Raw genomic sequence first — 26,388 nt, 5'->3', positions numbered from 1 at the left:
TCATGGCTTTGGTGCAGCAGAGAGTTAAATACACAGAGCCGGGAAGAGGCAGTGTGATAGCGTTCTCGACCATGAGACCAGGATCTTGCAATGAGCCCAAGTGTACGTCTCTGTGTGGAGCAGAGGCACATCTACCCGAAGTGCCTGGCGTCTTGCCAAGCTGCGGGACCCACGCTCTCCTCTGAGCGCTCCAGTCTGCCCAGGAGGTGGCGGGGCGCCGAAGGGCCTAGCGCAGCCTCGGGTTGGCGGGCCGCGGGCCGGGCGCCGCTCCTCCTCGCCGCGGGCGGGGCTGCCCTCGGTGCCGCCCCGCGGCCTCAGCTCTTGGAAGCCCAGAGCGCGGGTGGCTGGCGAGCCGAGGCGGCGGGTGGAGCCTGAGCCGCGCGGCGGCGGCCAATCGCGCAGCGGCAGGGGAGGAGCCCCAAAGGGGGAAAAAAGAAAGTGCTGCGGAAAGTAAGAGGCTCATTGCGGGAAGACTGGCCGGATTGGGGTCCCCGGGGCTGGGCTTTGGCCAAGCGCACCGAAAGATTCGGTGCTGGGCGATTCTGCACTCATTCCCGCCGCCTTCACCACGTCCGCTCTTCTTCCCAAGAAAGGTGAGTCTGGTGCGGTGATGAGGGCTTGTGGAATCACCGACCTACCGAATCTTAGGGTGGACGGATTCTGACAGATCTTCTCTTTCAACCCTGTTTTACAAAAGGGCAAACTGAAGCATAGAGCGAGGCAGCGGCTGGAATAGGTCGCACAGCTAGTTAGTGCCGTGGTCAGGACTCGAACCCACTGTCCCGAGTCCCATCCTTGCTTTGTAAACATTTAAGTAACGCAGTTACGGGAGTGCTGCGCGTCGCTACACCCTTCTCCCAGCTCTGAGGGATCTACCTTGGTATATCCCCGCCTTGATTTCTCCGGAGTGCTGCTGTGAACCATGAGGATAGATGGGGGCAGTGTATCCCAGCGTTGCCACTGGGTATCACGTCGCTTCCAGCTTGGACCTGTGACAGCCTGGGTAAAGGCTGCTTACAGCTTCTCTCCCTCTTTCCCGACCTGTTTTCTCAGAAACATGCCCCGCCGAGGGGGGTCTGTCAGACTCCTGGTGGGGTCAGTGGAGAGGTGAGGGACATCCCAGCACCAGTCACCCCGTTTGGTACCCTGCTCTCTTCAGCCACAGGGGAAGCGGGGCCAGTGATCCTGTGGGAAATACGATGCTTCTCCTATAGGATTAGCTGACCTCACAGAACCATAGCCACTCTCACTGCTAAGTCCTGGGAAGGAGGGAGGCAGCTGAGTTGCACAGAAAAATCACAAACATAAAAGCAAACTTCTGCCGTTTCCTTTAAGAGTCAGTCCCCAGCCTGTCTTGCCTCCACCCCCTGGTTGTGAAATCCTGAAACACTGCTCTGCTCTAGGGATCTCAGGTTTGCTACCAGCTGAGGAGGAGGATTTACCTGGCTTTCTCTCCAGCTCTGCCACGTTTTAACTGTGTGAACTTGGGCAAGTTATCCCGTCTTTTTGATACTCAGTTTTGTTTTGCTTTTTGTTTTGTGTGTGCCTGTGTTTTTGGTCCAGCCGTAACATGGAGATTTTAATGGTCACAAAGAGTCCTTAGGTCACTTGGGAGGATGAAACGGGGTAATTCAGACAGCATGGTTATCATAGCGCCTGACTTGGCACCTGGTCAATTTGACATTGATGGCAGCAATTGTAAATATTGTTACATGTTAACCTTCGAGACAGTGGATGTTTTAGGAAGCTGATTTTTCAGATAGAGTGATTTTTTTTTTTTTTTTAATCTGAATGTTGTGGTGTTTCCTTCTTTGGAGTTTAAACAGCTCTTTTATAGTGTTTTCTGAATGCCCTCTACATGTGACTTTGATCGTAGATGCTTGACTTGGAATATGGAATGTTTCTCAGTGATGCCGATTCCCTGCTAGTTTTTAGGTCAAACCTCAGTTCTGTGAAACTTTGATCTGAGGCTGCCTTTATTGGCAAAGAAGGTCTTGAATTTGATGAGAGGTAGAAAGACAAGAGGAGAAGTTACAAGTTTCATCTATGTTGCAGACTATTCTAAGCCTTTTATTCCTGCTGTCTCAGGTCAGACAAGCAACTTTATACGTTTCAGCTGGTATAGGAAAACAAGAAGATTTACATGCATTTCTTTTGGATTATACAGTGGTGCTCCTAAATTCAGTCCCTCTGGACACAAACATCTAATATAAACACAAACGTCCACATGTGCCCGCCCTCTCTAGTCATCCTTTATTGTTGGCATTACTGGTATTTTAAAATGAAGTAGTGTCCCTTATATACCCCCACCTGGAATGTAACAATTGATTTTATGCTGATTGACTTCATACAGTTATATACTATTATCTCCTGGCTGTGCTATAAATCCCTGAACTGAGCATCCAGTATTTATAGTTGGTTGCCTGCTTCACGGTCCATTGCATACTGAAGTATGCAGGGTGGGGGTGTGATACACCAGGAGGAAAGGACAGAGTTTGGCGGTACCCCTTAGGTAGCTCCCACACCAGGAATTTGCAGAGGATGGGAATGCTTGCTTCTGTCAGCCTGTTCCGTGTGCATGCATTGTGATGAGCTGCCCAGGATACATCTGAACGCGTGCCTGAGAGACCGGGGACTTGTAGGGAAAAGGAAAATGTTCAAAATAAGGTCAGAACAAGGGGATGGGAGATTGAAAGCTGACTCCTTTTAGTTCTGGTTTTTCAAAGAAAGGTTATTCAGTTATACCTTTTCTCCTTATCTAGACTGTTATATATATATATATATATATATATATATGCCTTTACAATTTTCAGTGTATTCCATATGTATTATCTTCATTGCTACTTACTATAGCCTTGAGAGAAGGACATAATAGGCGTAGTAATAGTGGAAGTATAAAATGATGATATGATAAAGTATGAAAAAAACCAGTTTTCTGATCAAATTCAAATTCCATCTCTAATTCCTACATAGCTGGGTAATACTAAGCAATTCATCTCACTGTTTAAAGTGAAAAAAATGCTTACCCCAAGGATTCATATAAAGAGTACAATAAGTCAAATAATGTAAAATGAGTCTAGTGAGTAGGTGCTCATTAAATGATATCTCTTCTTAGCTGATCTCAATTTATTGAGAAGAAAATTGAATGAGAGTCAGAGAAAGGAGAAGTTGTCAAGGGTCAGGTGGTTAGTAAATTTCAGTCTTAGAAATACAGTTCACATCTTTTGACTTCTAGTGGAGGGCTTTTCCCATCACTTCCTGTCATCTCTCCAATGACATTGTTAGCAATTTACTTCAGTTGTTAGGGTGACCTTACTTATTTGGTGACTTCAGGGTATTCATTTTGTCCTGAAGAGGATAGTTCTTTGCTGAGAGAACTATGCTCTGTAGAGTTTGGTGGGACAGCTGTCAGGAGAAGAAGTTTCAGAGTGATGAATCTCTAGGGCAGCCTGTCTGCTCACTTGAGTTTGATGTAGTACACCTTTAGTTCCTAGGCAGAAGGGTACCATGAAGACATAAAGTGCAGAGTTATGTCATGGCTTTCTTCCTGTTCTGGGTGGTTTCTTCTTTCTGCCGTCCTCATGCTAACACTCAGGGTCTTAAAAAGATTGAGGAACAAATGCCATGAGTGACCACTGCGTTTTTCTCTTCTTTTGTCCAATTCCAAGGATGGAAAGGGTGGGATATAGTGAACAGTGTGCAGAGGCAGCGTTTATAGGAAAGACCACTGCCGGCTGGTGATGCGGATCAGTGGTCTGGGGTTTCAGTCTTCCCGGTGGAAACTGATGGCTGCAGGCTCATGTAGGAAAATGAACAGATCTGTTTCTGCCCCAGACAGTGGGGCCATTTATCTGTTGAGACTCCCCACAGGCCTTCAGGTTTCTTTGCTTTGCAGCAAGCAGACCGGCTGGCAAATACATTTAGGGGAGAAACACTGTGCTTCTTGCTTTTGGCATCTGCAAGCATATGTTTGCTTTTGCCAAAAGGTAGGCAGTCAGCGTCATCTTACCTGGCACAGTTAGAAAAGCAGAAAGGAGCTGGAGAAAATCAGAGGAAGAGCAGAAGAAAAAGCTAAAGGTTATCTTTGACATACACACAGTTTCATTTGTTGCTCAACTTTGTCAGGCTTTTGCTGGTGACACAGATGTAGGATCTGGTGAGTCACTATTGCCTTGCCTGTGAAATATTAAAGAGAGCCACCTACTGTGCTCTCTACCCATTTTGGAAATTGTTCTGTGGGAGAAATAGAAACCCCAAAGAACAGGAAGGTTACAGAACATTTAGTATCGGGGATTTGCAGGGATTCAATCAGGTTAGCTGCTCATTTCCTTTTTTGTATTGAAAGTGAGCATGCATGGCTTACATTGACAAGGTTGTTAGGGGACCTCCTTCTGGTCTGACCATGTTCTGACTAGCTCTAGCAGCTGTGGCAATGTGGAGTCTTAGCGTCTGGAAGGTTCCTGAGGCAAGTTATTATGCTGAGAGTGCCTCAGTCTCCTCAGCTAGAAAACAGGAACACTGACATCTACCTAGAAGCTTGAGTCTGTCTCAGCACCTCATTCATGAGAGGTATTTACTATACATTAAGTCTTTCTTCTGCCATCAGTTCTTTTAGTTTATTAATTTGTTCAGTTGTGAAAATCAAAATTTAATGATTTTTGATTAAATCGTTCAGTGATCTGCTTTTAGTGATCCCCATATGGCTTGTACTAAGTGTTTTACCAGCATCATATCATTCAACCCTTATAGTCATCCTGTGTACTTTTGAGGCAACTGAGACTCAGAGAGGTTACATAGTAGGACATTGTCATGTAGCACAAAGCAGACACCACTGCTGAGACACATCTTTGCCTTTCACTTTAGAGCTAGGAAAGACCTGAAATTCTGCTCTGGACTAGAACTGAGGACCTGAATTGAGACCCACGACCCCCCCCTCCCCGTTTCATCTTCTGATCCTGGTATTATCTTGCCTGTGCTGGGGGAAGCCGCATTACCTTTGGGCCTAAAGTGTGAGAGAGCTGGTCTAGTGAATCTTTAAGGCTCTTCTGCTCAATGCATTGTTATTTTTCTCTAAGATTCCTTTCAACTCTGAAATTCTATCACCACGTCTCTTTGTAAAAGTCAAGGCTAGAGACTGAAAGGGAAATGAAGAGAAATAACCTGATTGTTTTATGCCAAGAAACCTATTTTCTGGTTAAACAGAGGAGGGCAAAGGAAATCAGCATTCATCAGTGCATGTACTTCTGTCATTTCATTTAAGCATAAAATAACTCTCAGATCTATATTATTGTCTGGCTTTTACAGATGAAAGAACTGAGGCTCTGAGAAACTTAGAGAATTGCCCACAGTTATCCAGTTAGTGAGGATTAGAACCTGTGTGCCTGAGCACACAGCTCTCCGGTCAACTCTCCAGTGTTCATTGGACACTATACCATAAGACCTGAGGACTCACATAGCTAGATTTATCAATGTCTCCTCCTGTATGCTCACACCACACCACCTTAAACTACTATCTCCTTTCCCCTACTTTTCTTTCCAAATCTGCTACTCAAATTTTTCTTGATTTTTCCAAGTTTTGGAGATCCTTTAAAATGCTTGTAACATATTCTTTCTGTCTCTATGATAATTATAAGTTTAAAAAAATTTTTCTTTTTATTACTGTTGGTCAGTAATTTGTCCCTTAGTATTCTTGTACAAGTCCCTGATGAATACCTAAACAACTGAGGGTGTGGTTTATCCTGCCCCATACCTAGTGCAGATCCTGTACTCAAAACGTGCAGAGTTTAAGGAATGATGGGTTCATGCTATGTCATGTACTGTAGCATTGGCTTTCTAGTTTTCTCATACTTTATCACATGTATTCAGTTAGTCATGTCCAATTCTTTGAGACCCTATGGACTGTAGCCCGCCAGGGTCCTCTGTCCATGGGATTTCCCAGGCAAGAATACTGGAATGGGTTGCCATTTCCTCCTCCAGGGGTTCTGCCCAACCCAGGGATTGAACCTGTGTCTCCCCCGTCTCTTGCATTGCAGGCAGATTCTTTACTGCTGAGCCACACCAGGGAAGCCCATACTTTATCATATCATTCATTATTGCAAAAGCTGTCTCTACAAACTAATAAAGTAACATTATTATTATTTTTTTAAATTTTGTGGTCACAAAATAACACAAAGGATGAGGAGTCACAAATTTTAATAAGCTTGAATGTCACTGGCTCAATCATGGAAAAAGACATTTTAATCCCAATAATACAGGGCATTTTGTGCAAACACAGTGAATGATGACTCTGAAGTTCATGCTTACATGTATTGACAGCAAGGCCCGTGTCAAGTGACATAAATGAATTACCTGCAAGAAAGTAGGAAGTTTCCAGGGAAGTGGGCAGCTGCAGTGAACTTTGGTCTTGATTTCTAAGAGCAGTGAAAAAGTCCAGCTCTTACTTGATATAATTGGATGACCTTTTATGACTAGTTTATATGTAGGAGATGCCTGTGGTTTTTTCCTGTCCAGCCTGTAAGCCCTTATGATTACACAGGCTTCTTCTTTTCCCAATCAATGCTAAAAGCAACAGAGAAGAGAACCAGTCATTTTATAAACTCTGATAGCTGAAAATGTTCTCTTCATAGATATCACAGTTTCTTCTTTAAGCCAGTTATGGTTAGATGCTATGGTGACCTAAAAGTATGGTTGTGTAAGATTATGGCTTTACCATCAGACCATCTTCCCTGGGTTTGACCTTGAACAACTTATATGGTCTGTCTCTACTTTATTCTCATCATCTGTGAAAGGGATAATAAACACATTTCATTTAGCTTTTGGTCGATGTCAGTCAGATGCCAAAACATTTGTTAAGATCATGGTGTGTAGGAATTTTAACCTTTATTAGAATTAACAACTGCAGTGATATTCACGTGCATGCCCACATTTATACTGTATTAGAAACTAGAAGGCCTAGGTTGAAATTAACAGTTTTTGGTTTTTGTAGAATTTTAAGCCCTCAAAATGCTTGTTATTATATACAATGCAGACAAAATTTATTTTTCTTACAATAATCTGAGGTAACCAAAGTAAATGTTTTCAGCATCATTTAACATCCTGAGTTTGAGAGGCTGAATATTTGTGGAGGTCACACAGCCAGTGAAGAGTGGAGCTGGGACTTGGACTCTAGCTTTCTAACTCCAAGGTTGTGTTTTTTTCCCCCTTGATCATTCAGTCCACCAACCCTGGTACTGGTCAGTGGCTTTTCCTTCTCTGAGAGTCCTTTTTCTCACCTCTAGAATGAGGAATTTGGATGAGGTGCTCTCCAAGGCATGGTGTTCTATGAGTCTGTGCCTGTAGAGTGATGACTTAGAGGCACCATGGGAAGCTAAGAGTAGAACCGTACTCTTAGTTCCATGCAGGCATCCACACATATGTCATGGCACGAGGAATGTCCTAAAATCCAGGTACCTGGCAGCCTTCTTGACCTCAGTGAGAATCACAAGTGAGCTCAGGACTAGGAGGCAGAGCCATAAAGACACCTTCTGTGTCCTTACGGATGTGATGTTGCCACATTCTCACAACCTGCAACTGTTTTCCCCTTCTGGATCCAGGTTTTGGGGTGGGAGGAGTAAACAGACACTTGGATTAGGCATATTGACATTTATTGTTTGGTAAATGAAAAGAGATTTTATATATATATATATATATATAAAATAAATATATATATAAAGGAAGGAAGCTCTTCCTAAAGGAAGCTCTATAGCACCATTAATCACCATAGTAGTATGTGTTAGTTGCTCAGTTGTGTCTGACTCTTTGTGACCCCATGAACTAGCCTGCCAGACTCCTCTGTCCATGGGATTCTCCAGACAAAAATACTGGAGTGGGTAGCCATTCCCTTCTATAGAGGATCTTCCCAAGCTAGGGATCAAACCCTGTTCTCCTGCATTGCAGGCAGATTCTTTACCATCTGAACCGCAGGGAGGTCCCTGTTAACCACCATAATTTTCTACAAAGAAATAAAGGAATAAAATATGTAGCTTGAATTTGGATTGTTGTATTATGAGTGCATATTTTCTGCTTTCTTCTTTTGAGCTAATTTAGTGCCCATTGAAGAAGCTTGGCTGTCACTGAAATAGATATAGTATTTCATTCAGCTTATAGAAATGATGGACACTTCTGAGTGTAATACATACTAAAGATCACTTTTCTGGAAGATTATACTTTCATTTTCCAGTTCCAGTGTAAGACAATGACAGGGTTGGGCCCTGAATGGATAAAGTGAGTAAAGAAAAGCTGGCTGGCTTTGAAGTCAGAGTTGGATTTGAATTCTAAATACTGATTGTTTAGCCTGCCCAGACTTAGTTTTGTCATCTGTGAAATGGTAAAAAAGTCTGTTCTAGCCATCTCCTAGTTAGACAGACATCTATATTTATATCTACACTTATATCTATATATTTAATTATAGAAGTTAATGTAAGATTAAATATATTAAGTCCATGGCTCTTAATATGTGTCTCCTAAAAGGCCTTCTTTATCTATTCCTCCCTCTTAACTCAGCACTACATTTACTCCAAAACCTTTCCCTCATCTTTTTTTAAAAGTCTGTATTAAGTTTGCTACAATATTGTTTCTGTTTTGTGTTTTGATTTTGTGTTTGGCTGGGAGACGTGAGATTTTTAGCTCCCTTGCTACTGCTACTGCTAAGTCACTTCAGTCGTGTCCGACTCTGTGCGACCCCATAGACGGCAGCCCACCAGGCTCCCCCGTCCCTGGGATTCTCCAGGCAAGAACACTGGAGTGGGTTGCCATTTCCTTCTCCAATGCATGAAAGTGAAAAGTAAAGTCGCTCAGTCATGTCTGACTCTTAGCAACCCCATGGACTGCAGCCTACCAGGCTCCTCCACCCATGGGATTTTCCAGGCAAGAGTACTGGAGTGGGGTGCCATTGCCTTCTCCGCTTTAGCTCCCCTACCAGGGATCAAAGCTGCACACTCTGGTTTGGAAAGTGAAGTCTTAACCAATGGATCACCAGGGAAGTCCCAGCCTTTCCCCTTTGATGAAACTCAGATAAAACCATGCTGAAGCTGAAGCTCCAATACTTTGGCCACATGATGGGAAGAGCTCACTTATTGGAAAAGACCCTGATGCTGGGGAAGATTGAAGGTAGGAGGAGAAGGGGACAACAGAGGACGAGATGGTTGGATGGCATTACTCACTCAATGGACTTGAGTTTGAGCAAACTCTGGGAGACAGTGAAGGACAGGAAAGCCTGGCGTGCTGCAAGCCATGGGGTCACAAAGAGTCGGACACAACTGAGCAACTGAACAACAACAACAACCACAACAGATAAAGCCAGATAAAAAGTGGGAATATACCAAGTAGGTACTTCAGCCGGTCTGAGAAAATCTTTCCCAGTTTGGCCATCACTGGAGATAAATGCTTGGTAAACGCCAGGAAATAAATATGATAATTAACTTTAAAACATTTATAAAGTTTTCAGATGGAGGAATTAAACCAGTGATAAATTGTGGATCGTGGACCATCTACATCTGAATCATCTGGATAGTTTGTTAAAGTAGCAGGTACCTAGGGCCTCTGTACTGAAGTCTGGGAATTGCTAGATTAAAATTTTCTATACTGAGAAGCAGTGTATTCTAAGAGTCCACAGTCATTTTACATAGGTTCAAATTCTGGCTCCATCTGTGTAATACAGGACAAGATATATAACTTCTCCATATAAAATGAGATAAACAAAGTAGATTACTCATTGGGTTGTTGTGAAAACTAAGTAAGTTAATATCTAAAAAGTACCCATAAGACAGACCAGCATAAATAACCACCCTTTATTTTTCTCAGCATATAAGCCAGTCTTTAAGATACCTTGCAAGACCTCCTATGATTTCCATTCTGTTTCCTCTTTGACTCAGGGTCCCAGATAACTACATGGCTAGCTTCTTCATCTCCTTGAAGCCTTTGCTCAGTATCTGGTCAGTGAAGGATATTTTGACTGTTTTATTTTTTGTTTGTAAACTATTTATCTTATTTCTTTATTTGGCTGCTCTGGGCCTTAGTTGCGGCACTCGAACTCATAGTGTGTCATGTGGGATCTAGTTCCCTGATCAAGGATTGAACCCAGGCCCCATGTATTGGGAGTCCTAGCCACTAGACCACCAGGGAAGTTCATTGACTGCTTTTATATCATTATAAAATTGCCCCTCATCCTGCTTCCTGTCCATACTCCTGGCATTCCTGATCTTACTTACCCTGCTCAACTTTTTCTTTAGTCCATAATAGTTATCACCTTGTTGGCTTCCACATGCTATTTAGTATATTATCTATTGTTTAGTGATTAGTGTACTTTCACTAGAGTAAAATCCACAAGGGCAGGGACCTTTATTTTTCTCACTGCTGTATCCTGGGTACCCAGCAAAGAGCATCTGCCTAAATGAGGCAAAGAGCATCATGAGTAAATGATGAATGAGTAAATGTAAAGATGTTAGTATTATTTATCCACATAGAGTAAAAAGAAATAGATGGAAATGGATAAGTAAATGAATTACAAACTCAGGTTCAATCCCTGGATCGAGAAGGACACTTGGAGAAGGAAATGGCAACCTACTCCAGTATTCTTGCCTGAAAAGCCCCTTGGACAGAGAAGCCTGGCAGATTATAGTCCATGTGGTCATAAAGAGTCGGCCATGACTGAGTGACTGAACAACAACAACAAAACAAATATAAAATAATGAAATAACCAATTCATTATATATACATACACTTATGCTGCTAAGTCACTTCAGTCGTGTCCGACTCTGTGCGACCCCATAGACGGCAGCCCACCAGGCTCCCCCGTCCCTGGGATTCTCCAGGCAAGAACACTGGAGTGGGTTGCCATTTCCTTCTCCAATGCATGAAAGTGAAAAGTGAAAGTGAAGTCACTCAGTCATGTCCGACTCTTCTCAACCCCACAGATTGCAGCCCACCAGGCTCCTCCGCCCATGGGATTTTCCAGGCAAGAGTACTGGAGTGGGGTGCCATTGCCTTCTCCACATACACTTATACACATACATATATGCCTATGTATGTGTACATGTATATTAGGATATCGACTATATATTTAGAATATTGAAATATAAATTTATATGTGTGCAAAATATGTGTGTATATATAAGTGTGTATATACATACACTTAGAAATTGTCCAAAATTGCCTTGGAAAGCAGATGTGATTGAGGTGATTCCTTGATGTTAACATTACTATGAATAGTTTGAGAAAGATACCAAAGGAAAAATATATATGTGTATGTATATATGTGTATATATATGTATACATGTATATATATGTATATGTATATATGTATACATGTATATATATGTATATTCCTTCTCCAATATATATATTGGAGAAGGAAATGGCAACCCACTCCAGTGTGCTTGCCTGGAGAATCCCAGGGACAGAGGAGCCTGGTGGGCTGCCGTCTATGGGGTCGCACAGAGTTGGACACGACTGAAGTGACTTAGCATATATGTATACACATAAACAGATAACAAATAAGTAAACAGACAAAATACTAATAATTTCAGGATAAGAAATAAGGGGAAATAGAGGCTGAGATGAAAATAATGACAACAACAACAAGTTGGAGGCTGTTGGGGAGGGGCGGTTTTAAGTAGAGTAGTCGGGGTAACATCTCTGAGAAAGTGATGTTTGAGCTAGAAAAAAGACTGAGAAGGAGCCAGGATCATTCTGGACATGGTTGAAGTGGCAGGGGCCTGGTGAGAGGGAAAGAAGGGCTGGGAATGAGGTCCTAAGAGAAGCAGGGACTAGATCAAAGTGGCCTGCAAAGCCGAGGTAAGGGGTTTGGATTGTATGCCAAGTGCAGCAGGAAGTTACTGAAAGAGCTAAGGTAGAATGATGACTGGGTTTGACATATTTAAAACCTCAAACAGAGAATGAAGGAAAATGGAAGAATTTATTTCTAAGGTGAAGAAACAAATTGTTCTGATCTCATGTAGGTTCCTAGAACAAACGAGGACACAATTTAGTTTCATTGATGAGTCATTCATAGCCTTTCTTTCCCATCGTATTGTCCAGCAAAACAACAAAAGAAGCAGGTTAAATAGGCAAAACCATTTTCCTTTTCTTTTTCTCAAACGGTATCAGTATTTTTTCCAAATACACTAAGTAATCAATGGATATGTATGCACTGTTGCTCAATTCAATTCAGCTGGAAATTTTACAGTTCTTGTGTAGGTGTTTTATGTAATCAATCCCCCAAGACATTGGACCTAGAGCTCTTTCTTTATGAGATTTTAGGTACCATTTTCTGAAATCTGCTCTCCTAAAGGGTGAGCATGTGAAAGGCAAATTTAATTCTACCCGAGATCAATTTCTTCTTGCTGGTCTAAAAGTCTAAATGGCACCTAACTCTTCTCTCTGAAAGTAGAACTTCTCCCTGAAGTCTTTACTGACACATGCATAAGTGGGCTCATACATGCCTCCTGATAATGTAAACTTTACAAGTATTAACTTATCAAAGCCTCAGAACAAGTTTAAGAGGTAGGTGCTGTTATAATCACCATTTTACAGAAAAGAAAACTGAGGCCAAGGTCACAGAGTTAGTCAACTGTAGAGTCAAGTTTGAGCTTGGGCAAGCTTAACCATTGTTCCATATTGCTTGCCCTCGATTGTAAGAAGTGACCCTCAATATTTTATTTATCTCTGCATGTTCCATTTCACGGTGCTTCCTATGAAGGAATAGTTCAATAAATGTATTGAATCAGTGAACAAATGTGTGACTTTTTAAATTGTATTATTTTATTAGCATACAGTGATAAATATGTGGGTTTTAGACTACAACAACCTGGGAAGGGAAATGTACTTAATCTCCCTGAGATATGGTAAAATTTGTTCACATCTCTAACCCTGTTTCCTCATTTGTGCTATTGGCATAAGGATGTAGAACTTTTTTAGGATTAAATACGTTTATAAAGTGCTTAGCAGAGTACCTGCAACATAATTAGTACTTAGTTCACTTAAGCTACTTTTATTATTTTCTGAACTAAAACAACCTCTCCAAACATGCTTACACACACCATTTAGTTTTTCAGTTACACTAGTTTTATTAACGTCCTTTAAAAATCAAAGCCCCAAATCCAATCATATAATCAGTGTATAATTTTGTTCCAGGACCCATTCTGGTACCTTGCCCTCAGCAGGACACGTCAGTAGGTAGAAGGGCCGGTCATGGGGAACAAGATGGGGTAAAGGTGCTGTAGATATGCCTTGACTCTATCCTCAAAACATCCCCGCAGGCAGCATTTCTAATCCTGCCCATCTCCAGCCAAACCTGGCTTGATGTAAAATTATTTTATCTTCCAGTGATGGCCCCAGAGCGTTCTGGGTGACTAAGGAAAAACAGCCAAAGACTCAAATTTTTGCCCCAGATAACACTTAATGAGGCTAATTTATACAACTTGCCAGGCTTTTAGGACCTCTTGCTAATCATTATCACTAATATTGATCCAATGCTTCTTGTGTGCCAGGAGCTGTGCTGAGTGCTTTATTTCCATGATCTCATTCAATCCTTTCTCAAACGCATGTGAGTTTTAAATTTTAGTTGTGAACTACGGGAAAAAATTTTAAAGGGCCACAGTTGCCTCCTTGTGTGTTTTGGGAGCTGTGATGATAAAAAACAAATATTTCTTACAAATGTTTTTTTGCCACATTTTTCTTCCAAGCAAACTGAGCAGGGTTGTAACACCTTTAGCGTCTCCTGGGACCTTCCCTGCAGTGAAGAGGTGTTTGGCAGAGAAATGAGGCAACGGTTGTGGGGGGAGGCGAGAAGCTTCATTCCAGCTGACAGTTTATTTCGCCCTGGAAGAAGCCTGCAACAATGAACTCCGTCCGATTTTGTTGGCTGCCTTTACTTGCTTCTTGGTAGGAAACCAATGTGGTGCTGATTTATAATGACTTTCTTTTCTGCTTTCTTTATGAGATATTTTAGAAGGTGTGATTTTTTTTTATGGTCCCACTTCTCCCAAATCTGATGATTTCCCTGGAGCAAAAGTACACTAGAGAAGAGTACCTGAATCATAGTTGACACTCATTACACATTTGTTGAATAAATGCATGACAAAATAAAAACAAAAATTCCTTTTTTTTCTGAGAATGGGTGCTGCTATGGGATTTTTAAATGATGAAATCCCAATAGCTTTTACATTCTTTGTTTTTGTTTTAAAAGTTCTTTCAAAAGAAGATTATTCTAAAATATGTAACATTACTTAATATTGGTGATTCAGGACAGTTTATTGGATGGACTGTAATTCCTTTAGAATTTATTGAGGTGAGATCATTTACTTGTATATACTAAATGGCCTCAAACTGGTATCCTTTCAATTTGTGTAATCTGATTTTCATACATTTTCTCTTTCATTGTCTGCTATTATTTCTTGCTTTTAGCATATTTAACTCTACCAGTTATCTTGCATGCTCTGTACAGTTAGCTTTTTCTGTTTTTCTATAGGTTAGGGAGCCAACTAATGAGTTTTACTAGAACCATGTATAAGATAAGAATAAATAGTGTTGGATTCAGACTGGAGAGGCTCTTATTTAAGGGAAAAGAATTGAAAGGTAAGGTGGCTTAGAAATAATCTCCATATAAGTGAGAGAATGCCATACACAGTAGCGTTAGTTCTTGCTTACCCATGTTATTAAAAAGGGATTGGTGGTATGGATAATTCATTTACTCTTTTGAATACCAAGCAGTTTTTCAGATCCTTCTGTAGCTAAAACCCTGATGAGATTTGGAGATTCAATTGTGACTACATAAGCACAACTCCAGAAGAATAAGAATTTATAGATCATTATGAAAGAAAGATGCACCAGAGGTTGTATTGATAATATAACTTGTATAATAGTTTAGCCTAAAAGTCTATAATGTAACTTTTAAAAGATATGTGGCAAAATATTTTGATGTTTTGAAGGAAGAAGCAGCTGTGTCACTCAGAAAGTGGTTTATGAGAAGTGGTATTTGAAGTGAATCTTGAAGTGATGGACAGGCAGGTTTTGGACACAGAGAGATTGGTGAGGAGGAATGAATGACGAATGACGTATGCGTTGGGGACCGACCAGGGAAGCAGAAATGATATGGATGAATGGTATGGAATGTGGAATTTGTCATAAGGATTAGCCTCACAATGGTGGGAGAAGCAGGGCAAAGAAAGGCCACAAAGAAGATGGTTGGGGGGTCACTAGGGATGCTGAGAAGGAGCCAGTAAAGAAATCTGTTGCCTTTGCCTTTGATAGGCAGGCAGTCAGGAAGAAATGCTGTGAAATGGAAAAAAGCCACCTGGAGCCTGCGGGACAAACTGCACTGCACCCCTTAACTGTCTTGCTGCATATCTAACTATATTGTGTGAGTGCCCTGCAAACGGACCTGATATTCTTATTCATGTGCTTCATAAATACCTGGCCTTGGGCAGGAAGACATTGAAGGAGGGATCTGGCAGGAGCTGAGGGAGCCATGGACCTATCTGCAGCGCCCACCTAGGAGGTGAGCCACCAGATCAGCAGTATCATGCATTGGATGCAGTAGTACCCAGGTACCTAGACAGAGCCTCCCAAAGCAACTTCTGCTGCTTTACTTCTCCCCTGCAAATCCCACACACATTTCCTTTTGGCCAGCCCTAACTCACAACCATGCAGAGAAGATGATTCTGGAAAACTTAATTCCAGTTGAACTAATCTGATGAAACTAAAAACCACAAATGATACTACAGATAAAGGAAACATGATGAACACATAAAGCAAAGAAGGGAATTGGGTGCCTTACTGGTCAGAGCCCCGTTTGACCAGGAGATGGGTACATGCGCACTGGGGTCACTGGAGATCGGACTTAAAAACGGTGAGTAGAGACTATGTTTTGAGGACTTTACATACTCAGTTGAGGAATTTGTGTTTAATCCTATGAGGCAGGGAGAAGCACTGAATATTCTTGAGCAAGAGAGGGAAAAAATCAGACCTGTGTTTTAGATTGGTCTGGCAATTAGTGTCAAAGCATTGGGCCTTAGAAAGGGAATAGGTGGGCAATGAATGATCATTCTATTATAATAATCCAGGCAAGAAAATTTACATTTCCAGAGCTCTCTTCTGTTCTCACCGAAGGAGGTGACTCAGAGTCATCCTAAGAGTTGTTCAGGACCATCCTGAGAATAAAAAGTCTTTGTGTACATTGCAAGCCAAGCTGGTTTGATATATGGCTAATATTGTCAACTATAATGTCCTTGTGGCATACAAGATAACTGTCCTTTAAAACTCCCTAATGCTTCTGCTGTGGTGTGTGAAGAGCAAGAGAACGTGTGTATGTAGTTGGAAATGAAATTGGCTTATGCAACGGCATCAGTATCATTTTGAGAGGAAGATGCTATAATTTATTTATTTCCACTTAGTAAAATAATGCTTTTCGGTTTTACTGAGTGGTAATAGGAGTGTTCCCATATGTCGGTCCAGTGCCTAACAATTTGCAAATCACTTACATGTCCATTATCTCATTTGATTTGACAACAACTCTGCAAGGTCAATTTGGTCTGAATTAGTATAAGTGAGAAAACTGAAGCTCAGAGGTGGTGATGACCATCGAGTGACCTCTTAGCCCTTGATGATTCAAGCACACTCACTGCAGTTCCACAGATTCAATGGACACCTTTCTGCCGCTCATCCTTTCATTTCACTCTGTGCACCACTGCCTGCTAATCTTCTTGGGACACATCTCTGGTTTGACTGTGTCTCTATTCTAAATCTGTCCATAGTTTTTGCACTTCACTGCCTTCAAGGGCTGTTTCTGTCTGGAGAGCAGGCTCCTTGTAACCCAGGTGTTACAGTTCCAGCTGTCTGACACCTCACCCTCCTGCAGGATTTTTACTGTCTTCCCCTCAAAGCACAGAACACCAAACATAGGGCAAAGAGGAAAGCCTCCTTTACCTGAGCAGGTACCTTAGCATCCTGAGGAGATGTACACAATCTGAATTAGGCCATTCCATAAATCTTCCCTAACAGTGGTTCCAAGCACATATTCCTGCATGTTTAACAATCATATCTTCTGGCTTTTTACTTGTCAAAACACAGCAGAACTCAGTCACTTATCTTGACATTTAAAACACACACTTAACTCAGTACTGTATGACTGAGATTTCAACAGTGAACAACAAGTGCGTACAAAAGCTATAGGCTCCATTCAGTGCACCTCTGCAGTGGTTTGTTCTCCTCGAGGGGTCCCTATGGTATAGCAAGTTAGGATGACAACTTCAGGTCCTATACTTCAGGTCATTTAAGGTTGTTGCTGTTATTAATGCATAGCACAAGGGAGCAGGAGGAAGTGTACAGAAATCAAGCTTCAAGGAATACTTGCAGGAATTCTCTGAGAAAACTGAATTGTAGAGTCAGAGAGACTAAACCTCTGGCTTTGCAAATAGGCTGGAAAAGGATATCCCTGGTTTAGAGTTGGTCAAACCTGTCTGTACCTGGCCTTCCAAGTTCTAGTCCAGTGTACTTTCTGCTCTAATATACGGCTTCTCCTGCTTTGGTTCTCCCACGTGATCATTGCCCTCATTTCTTTCTACCCAACAGGTGCGTTTTCTGCTTCCTGAATTTGCTACAGTATGTAGGGGAACATTTAGGAGAATTGAAAGCTAGACTCCTAGTAATGAGAAAAAATAATTATAGCTAAGGAATTGGAATGCTTACTATGTGTTGGGTGCCTTATGAAATTATCTCACATGATCCTCATACCTGTAATGCCATGAGATGTCTCACTGACCCCGCCCACAGATAAGGAGACTCAGCCTGGCTAAGAATCTTATACAGCCATTGGGGATTGGAGGCCTGGTCTCTGGGATTCCAAAGCCCATGCTGAAGCCAGATGCTTTGTCCCACTGTGATGCAGTGTCCCCTCTATTCTGGGACCTCATCACATTGCTTACGTACACATGAGCATCTTGTAAATGATGTTAATTGCTGCACTGATCAGTCTGACAATTTCCTAGATATCCGGCTTGGGTGAGCTAGTTCACTGGTTATTTCTGGCTTCTTATTGCTTTCCATTCTCCCTTTTCAATCTCTTTTCAAGTCCAGGTAGCATAGAAGGTGCCTTAATGAGTTGATGCCACTTCTTCCGGTTCTAATGGCATTTTCATTTCCTCAGTATGCTTTTCTCACTTTGAGGTTTGGAAAGATGAGTAGAGGAATAAGAACTTTCCAAAAGCCCAAGTCTCCCAACTTTGGGAGCTCTGTGGAGACTTGAAAATGATGCTTTCAGATACTGGAACTACTGGGTTAAACGTCCAAAGGTTTCTATCGAAGAGAGAGTCACGTTCCTCTTATGGCTCCAGAGACCTCAACCAGGACAGGTAGGCAGAAATTCCAGGGGATCAGAGTCTTGCCTGACATAACGAGATGCGCGTACCATTCAGGTCACATGAAAAGTGAACTGGTCATGATTTCACCATCCCTAGAGATATTTAACCACCACCCCCTACCCCCATATCCACTTGGCAAGGATATTACTGGGAGAATTAAATATCGGAAAAAGAAGTTTGAATTGAAATGACTTTTGAGGGCCTTTCCGGCTTTGAGATTCTGTCTTGAATTCACTTAGAAACTTTATCTTGGGAATAAAGGTTTGTCCTTATTATAATGAACACCATCTAGTGATATCGCCTCCTCCCTCCCCACTGTGCTTCCCCCGTCTGAACAACTACTCGATTTAAGAAGGGGACTCAGGATGAGGAAGGATGTGGTTTCCTCCCGCTTGGCAGCACTTCGTGTCAGAATGGAAGCTTGTGTCTGTGCCTGGCACGGATCCGTGGGGCCCTCTTACCAGCCCGGTCGTGTCTGTGACCAGAACACGTGGGAGGTGCACTTCCGTATAGAAAAATCTCCCCCTGGCTGCCAGCTCTGGATTGTTGTTTTTCAATTGCTAATGAACGCGGTCTTGCTTAGGGCAGACCTCTTGGAAGAACTGAGACACACCTTGAAACAAGTCTGAATCAGATCAGACAAGCTTCCCCTGCAAAAGAATCCCTCTGCAGTTGGCAGCATGTGAGAAAGTGTCTTTGAGAGCCTTTTCTTCTTGCCATTTCAAAGGAGAGCCGCTTGCAGCCCAGGATGACAGGAGTGCAAGGCTCCTGCCCCCACCCCCATTTTCTTTTATTTACATTTTTTTAATTGGCTTACTACTAATCTGAAAGTTGTGCTGTTCAGAATTGATAATTGATTTAATATCAGAATTGAGATAGTACCTCTGTTCTTGAAAAAAGGAGTGTTAGAATGATAGAAAGTGTCCAGGAGTTGATTAACAGATTGAATTTGAATGAATAGGAAGAGACTTACCAAAACTGGCAGTGGGTCATTCAGACGGATACTGCGTGTAAGAATGGACAGTGCTTTTCAATTAAATGAGATGATCTTTTCCGCTCAGGACTTAAAAAGGGTTTACCAATGTCCAACCCTGTTCAGCTTTTTTTTTTCCTCAAAGAAATGCTATATAGCTAAGTATGCTTTGAGCTTCCCTGGTGGCTTAGATGGTAAAGAATACAGCTGCAATGCAGGAAACCCAGGTTCAGTCCCTAGGTCAGGAGGATCCCCTGGAGAAGGGCATGGCTACCCACTCCAGTATTCTTGCCTGGAGAATTCCATGGACAGAGGAGCCTGGCGAGCTACAGTCCATTGGGTCACAAAGAGTCGGACACAGCTTAGAGAATAACACTGTTTTCAAGTATGCTTTGCTGAAATCTATTATAATTGGGTATCTCAAACTATGAAGTCATATCCTTTAAAGGTAGGCTTCAGGAACTCACAGCTGTCTGGTCAGGCCAACCCCACTGTCCTTAGGAAATAAACATATTGAAAACGTCATAGCTGCAAGAGTATCTTGGGATCTGGTCCAACACTGCCTGGGGGTAGCTTGGCCAAGACTCATGCATACACCATACATCTTTATCAAGTTGTGGGACAAGAACACAACTTCAGCTCCCCTGGCAGCAGGCTCATGGCTCCTGGGCCCAAGTAGCTGTCGTCCTTTGACCATTGCTTGACTAGAAATGACACTCTGCTAGGATATAAATGGGATATTATTTTATGGGATGGTTATGTTTCTTAGTAATTTTTCAGAGTTGGAAGGCAGCATGGCTGCAACAGAGAAAAGCTTGAACTGTGAATCAAAAGCCATCTTTTCACATTTCACAAGTGAACTATTGACCTCAGGAAGGTCAGCTCTCCTTTTTGGGCTTCTGTGTCCTGAATAGTATCCCAAATAAAATTATTTGACTTCCAAGGCCCTTTCTAACTTTCTAGAGGTCACCTTGATAAGAAGATAGATAAGGAGGGGGTTAATTAAAAAAAAAAAACAACAATTAAGAATAAGATAAGGCTTAGGAAAATCTGTCCTCTATTTGAAATAGAGGAACTCTTTGTTGCAACAAGCATTTACTGCAAATACATGAAACTTCATCTGTATAGGTATTGGATAATACAGGATATTCGGATTTCCCCTTTGCTAAGACCTGACTAGAAATATGAATCATAGCTACAGGAAAACTTAGAAATCATCATTTAAGTCATTCGTTTTACACGTAATTAACCCCAAGGCCCTTATCCAGAGTTACAGGGAGACCTGAACTACTGCCTTCTTGGGCAATTCCCTTTCAAATGCATTGCCTATTCAGTTTATTTAGCAATGATGAGTCTTTAGAAAAAGAATCAGGCCAGATTCTCAAAGTTGATTTCTTCCAAACAATAGTTTGGTGACTGGAAGAACATGTTGACAAGGAGATTTGATTTATGTGTGTGACTTATTTCTCCCATGATAAACATCTTGTACATAAGTTCCCTTTTATGCAACTCTTTTCTGGCCGACATATAACACCTTTCTTTCTCTTAGGTTTAGAAGGTCTCTTTTCCTTGGAAAACTACACCTTATAACTCATCTTCGGTTCCTTATGAGGGCCATTCACCTTGACAGTTCTGATTATAGTGTTTCGTAAGGTAGAACCTCAGCTCTCTTAAAAAACTCAATTTTTTCTAGGATGTGGAACATTATGAAAAGTTAAGTTTTCAAGTCCTAATTACCAATTTTTTAATCATGAGATAGCCACAAACATGGGATAAGATTCAATCTATCCTGGATTACTTTGGTCACCTGATGCGAAGAGCGACTCTTTGGAAAAGACTCTGATGCCGGGAAAGATTGAAGGCAAATGGAGAAGGAAGTGGCAGAGGATGAGATGGTTAGATAGCATCACTGACTCAGTGGACATGTGTGAGAGTGTGCTTAGTCACTCAGTCGTATCCAACTCTTTGTGACCCCCTGGACAGTAGCCTACCAGGCTCCTCTGTCCATGGGGATTCTCCAGACAAGAATACTGGAGTGGGTTTGAGCAAACTCTGGGAGATAGTGAAGGACAGGGAAGTCTGCCTTGCTGCAGTCCATGGGGTGGCAAAGAGTTGGACACAACTTAGCAACTGAACACACACATATTCTGGATTATAGATCTGATTATTTAACAACAAGCTGACCTTGGATCAGTCATGTTAGCTTTGTATTTTTGTTTTTCTGCCTATCACATTAGGTGGTTGTCCCAAGGTCTTCCACAGGTCTTCTAGGATCAATGATCTTATAACTTTTAATATTAATAGTATGTTTTTCTAAAGTGTATTCCATACGACACAGCTAGCTGTCTTATAGTGAGTATCCTGAGAAATTACACTTCTAATTAATATGTCAAAGCCATCATTTGAGCATCAGTTATTTTTTACCATGCATAATGATGTCCCCAGCACCTACTGAAATATTTAAGGCTCTAACACTATGCGGCCTCAGACTTCCATAACACTGTTTTTTATATTTCTTTTTGCTTTTTGTTCTCTTGTTTGCATTTTTTTTGCAATCCTTTGATAATTTAATGGTAACATTTTGAAGAAAAACTGTATTTATTTTGGCTGCACCTTCTGGCTTGCAGGATTACAGTTCTCTAGCCAGGGACTGAACATGCACTCCCTCAGCAGTGAAAGGTCGGAGTCCTAACCACTGGACGGCCAGGGAATTCCTCCTTTGTTTTTAATACTGCAAGTTTCCCACTGCCATTAACATGCCTACTTAGAAAAAGATTTGCCTTCCATCCAAATTTGCTACTCTTCTGTGCTTTGGCCTAAAGTCTCAGATAACCAAGTTGTTAGAGTGAAGATAAGAGGAATGTACTATAAGTAAAGTTGACTGATTTTTTTTTTTGGTTGATGCAGAACTGTTTCTGGTTGCTGTCTAGCATACCATTACTGGCTCTGGAATGTTTACCTGGTGGCTGACACTGTGTAGTAACTGAGTTACCAACTGTTGAGGCATAACTATATGCCTTTGATCCTGTGTGTTTTCCTTTCCTCCCCTTTTAGAGATTATGTTGCTTAGCCACTGGAATCACTTCAGATTTTTACTGTGGTTTTCTGAGTAGATGCTAGGGACCTTATGGACTTTTTTTTTTTTTTTTTTAATTAATACTAAAATCACCATAAGCCCAAGTATGGTATGAGAAGAGCAAATTGTTTTAAAATAATCAAAATGTCATCAATAGGAAAATGGTTAAATAACCCATGGTATATAACTGGTTAATAGAATTGTATCTAGCTATTAAAAGGAATAAAGTATAATTCTATAAACTGGTGTGGAAAATGGGAATGATATATTGTTAAATAAAAAAGCAATTTGTGGACCCACAAGATTTTATTTCTGTAAAAAAAGAAAAAAGTTATGTATAAAAAAATGGAAAAATCTGAATCTAGGAGTTACAAATGAATATGTTGGCAGTGGGTTTAATTAAGGCTGAAAAGAAAAGAGAAGGGGATAAAATGTTTTTCTTCCTATCCAATATAATTTTTTAAAAGGTTATAATGAAAGTTTTGACCAACTAGACAGAATATTAAAAAGCAGAGACATTATTTTGCCAACAAAGGTCCATCTAGTCAAGGCTATGGTTTTTCCAGTAGTCATGTATGGATGTGAGAATTGGACTATAAAGAAATCCCTGGGTTGGGAAGCTCCCCTGGAGAAGGAAATGGCAACCCACTCCAATATTCTTACCTGGGATATCCCATGGACAGAGGAGCCTGGTGGGTTACAGCCCATGTGGTTTCAGAGAGTCGGACGCAACTGAGTGACTGAGCAAAAGCACAGATCCATTTATATATGTATGGGTGATATTTATGTGTTCCAGGATGTTCAGGCTACAGAGCCATAATGCCATATTCACAGATTTTACTGATTTGGACAGACACAGAAACAAATACTGATAGAGGATTTATTAGACACCCTTACCTTAGGTACCTTTATCTTCTTTTTTTATTAGTAATAATGTTGGCAGAGGAGGCAAGGAATTTGCCCATTAGGGTTAGGCAACTTGCTTGAATATCCTAGGCATCCTGTGGATTCCCTTGACCTGAGTGACCATGCATTGACTCTGTGCTATGTCTTTCCATGTAGCATCTATGCAAACCCTACACATTCTTCTAGCCCCATTTAGTTTCTTTTTCCAGCACATTATATTAAGAAATATTTCTGGAAATTGTCAGTTTTTAAAACATAAGTACAAATTATTTGTGATTCCACTGAACCACTGCTTCATTTTCTAGTTCTGAATGCCTGTCCCGTAAGAAGCTTGGGGCAGATCACATTTAGTTTTGGTTCTACACAAACTCATTTGACAAAAGGGTATTCAGCTGCTGATGGGCTATGATTTGCAGAAGGCAGTTACATTAAAAAACAATAATGATTTAGGTACTTAGTTATAAATATAAAAATATGGAATATGAATAACATTGGACCAGACCTAACTTCTAGAATGTTCATTCTGCATGCTTTATTTTAACAGGTAGACTTTGCCTTATTGGTGATTAAATGTATGCACCCTACCCAAAAAATGGGCTTCCCTGGTGACTCAGTGGTAAAGAATCTGCCTACAATGCAGGAGACCTGGGTTTCAATCCCTGGGTCAGGAGGATCCCCTGGAGAAGGAAATGGCAACCTGCTCTAGTATTCTTGCCTAGAAAATGCTATGGACAGAGGAGCCTGGCAGGCTACCATCCACGGGGTCTCAAAAGAGTCAGATACGACCTAGTGACTAAACAAGAAAAAACAACCAAAAGGGAGTCAAATCCCTATAAGAACTCCATAATTTTTCCCTGGCTTGTCATAAATGGCCCACTTCTCATAATTCCTTGTCTTCTCCCCTTCAGATTACCCTCTAATCTTATAGATATCTTGTATTCTTCTAAATAACTCATGCACTTTCTGCTCCCCTTCAGATTACCCTCTAGTCTTATAGATATCTTATATTCTTCTAAATAACTCATGCACTTTCTGCTCCCCTTCAGATTACCCTCTAGTCTTATAGATATCTTGTATTCTTCTAAATAATTCATGCACTTCAGATTACCCTCTAGTCTTATAGATATCTTATATTCTTCTAAATAACTCATGCACTTTGACCAACTTATTTTCTCCTTTTACAGTTCCTTCTCCTCTTTCCTTCTGTCCCTTCCGCTCCACTCCCCGACTCTCCACTGTGCGATCTCTCTGGTCCCCACCACTTACAAAGACACATCTGTTTCCTCTGCCTCTCCACCTGTTTCAGTGCAGGGTCTTCTATATGAAACTTCTCTAAACCTATGAGCTAGAAGGAATCACATCTAACTTCAGGTTTACTTAGTTCTTTATTTACAATTACATTTTATGCCTTAGGCTGTTGCTTCTTAATTTATATGTGGTCCAGGGGGCAGCAGCATCAGCAACCTCTGGGGGTGAATTAGAAAGATAGAATTTGGGGTTCTACCTACCCTAAACTTGCTGATTCAGAGTCTCTATTTTACCAAGATCTGCAGATCATCTTTATACACATTACTATTTGAGAAATAGTGTCTCCGAACGTATATCTAGCTTTGCTTTTCACTGGATTGCTTTCAAGTCGTGGATTCTGATAGACTGAGTCTTGGGATCAGGGACTGTGTCTTCCTCCTCTTTCATCTGCAGGGCACGAGGGATGGCTTTGCATGCAGGAGTGCCCCTTCAGTGTGGATTGTTGAATGAAAGCCTGTGATTTCAAGGAGGAGGATATGTGAGGGAAATATGTATGTGAATGCAGGGTATTTTCATGATTCTTGTCAGTGAGATATCTTTCAAACTGTCTCATTCTTGTCATTGCTATGGTTGGGTTTTACAACCCTTGGTCCAAAGGGGCTTACCCCATTATCAAACCTGTTTCCTCCTTTCACTTCTTTCAGAACTGCCACAGTGACATGGGGTATTGGAGCTTTCAGAAGCTCATGGGAATTTACTGTTCAAGGAATTGCTATTAAGGCACAGAGAAACACTTTGTATCTGTATTTTATTAATAGAGTTGTATCTGTACAACTGACACAATTGTGTATTTGTGTCAAGAATTGGAAGCCTGATCACAAGCTAGAGTAAGGTTCAGAATCAGATTTTGGTGTATCTGGTCTCAGGAAAATAATGTGTCAATTGATTATACTTGCTTTATGAAAATTTAGAGAAGGAGAAGCTTCATAATTTCAAAAGGGCTTTTTCCACCTCCTGTTATAGATTCTCCAGATTTTTCTCCCACCGTCGCCATCCTTTGCACTTTGCCTAGAGTTATTATTTTTCTTCTTGTCTGTCACTTCTGTCTTCTCTTCTAGCCATGATGGATTCATTCATTCCACTCATTATTCCCATAGTGAAAACTTCTGAATTGTATACCTCTGATGAAGTCTCTGGTCCTTCACAAAAATGTCATTAATAAAATTATAAAAATGTAAAAAGTAAACCAAATAAAATATTAATTATGTAATAACAAGATTAAATAAAATAGTATAATAAAATAAGTCCAAATAATATAAATATAAATAATATTACTATGAATTAAATAAGATAAAGTAAAAATAAAATAAATTACTAAATAGTACATTTTATTGACTCATGTGAGAACAAACCCAGTGAAAATTTGCATTTTTTTCTCCTGTTATTAAAAAATAATCTTGAGTATGTCATCCCTGTTAAATTCATTTTTTTTTTATATTATTACGATGAAGTTGTTTGAACACTTCTTTTGACTTATAGTCATTAATTTATTTTGGGGATGTTTCCTAGGTCTGTACTCTCTATATGGCATTGTAATTAGTGAAAAATGAATTATAAAAGAGAAAACAAAATTTACTTTTCCTTCAAGTCTTTAAAGTGCTCATGATAAATAGAAGTGAGAAGTGTTTAAGAATAACCATGATACAATGTACAATAAGATAGATATTAGCAAATGTTTAACAAAATTGTCATAGAACTTTTATTTAGAGAAATCCAGAAGGTGATGGATA

The 26,388-nt window shown here is 40.9% G+C and overlaps 1 protein-coding gene across 2 annotated transcripts in view; it reads left to right on the top strand.

Moving 5' to 3' along the window:
- The first annotated feature begins 431 nt into the window (after positions 1–431).
- IL1RAP (interleukin 1 receptor accessory protein) overlaps positions 432–26,388 on the top strand; it is a 144,415-nt gene continuing 118,458 nt past the window's right edge. For both annotated transcript variants that reach the window (XM_070371819.1, XM_005897674.3), the window contains exon 1: positions 432–593. The gene's annotated coding sequence lies outside the window, so the exon portion shown is untranslated. The remainder of the gene's footprint in view (positions 594–26,388) is intronic.

The sequence above is a fragment of the Bos mutus genome, chromosome 1 (assembly GCF_027580195.1).
Source record: "Bos mutus isolate GX-2022 chromosome 1, NWIPB_WYAK_1.1, whole genome shotgun sequence".
In the NCBI taxonomy this organism is placed as follows: Eukaryota; Metazoa; Chordata; class Mammalia; order Artiodactyla; family Bovidae; genus Bos; species Bos mutus.
Note: the sequence above shows the minus strand (reverse complement) of the source record. Positions and strands in the feature narration are given on the sequence as shown.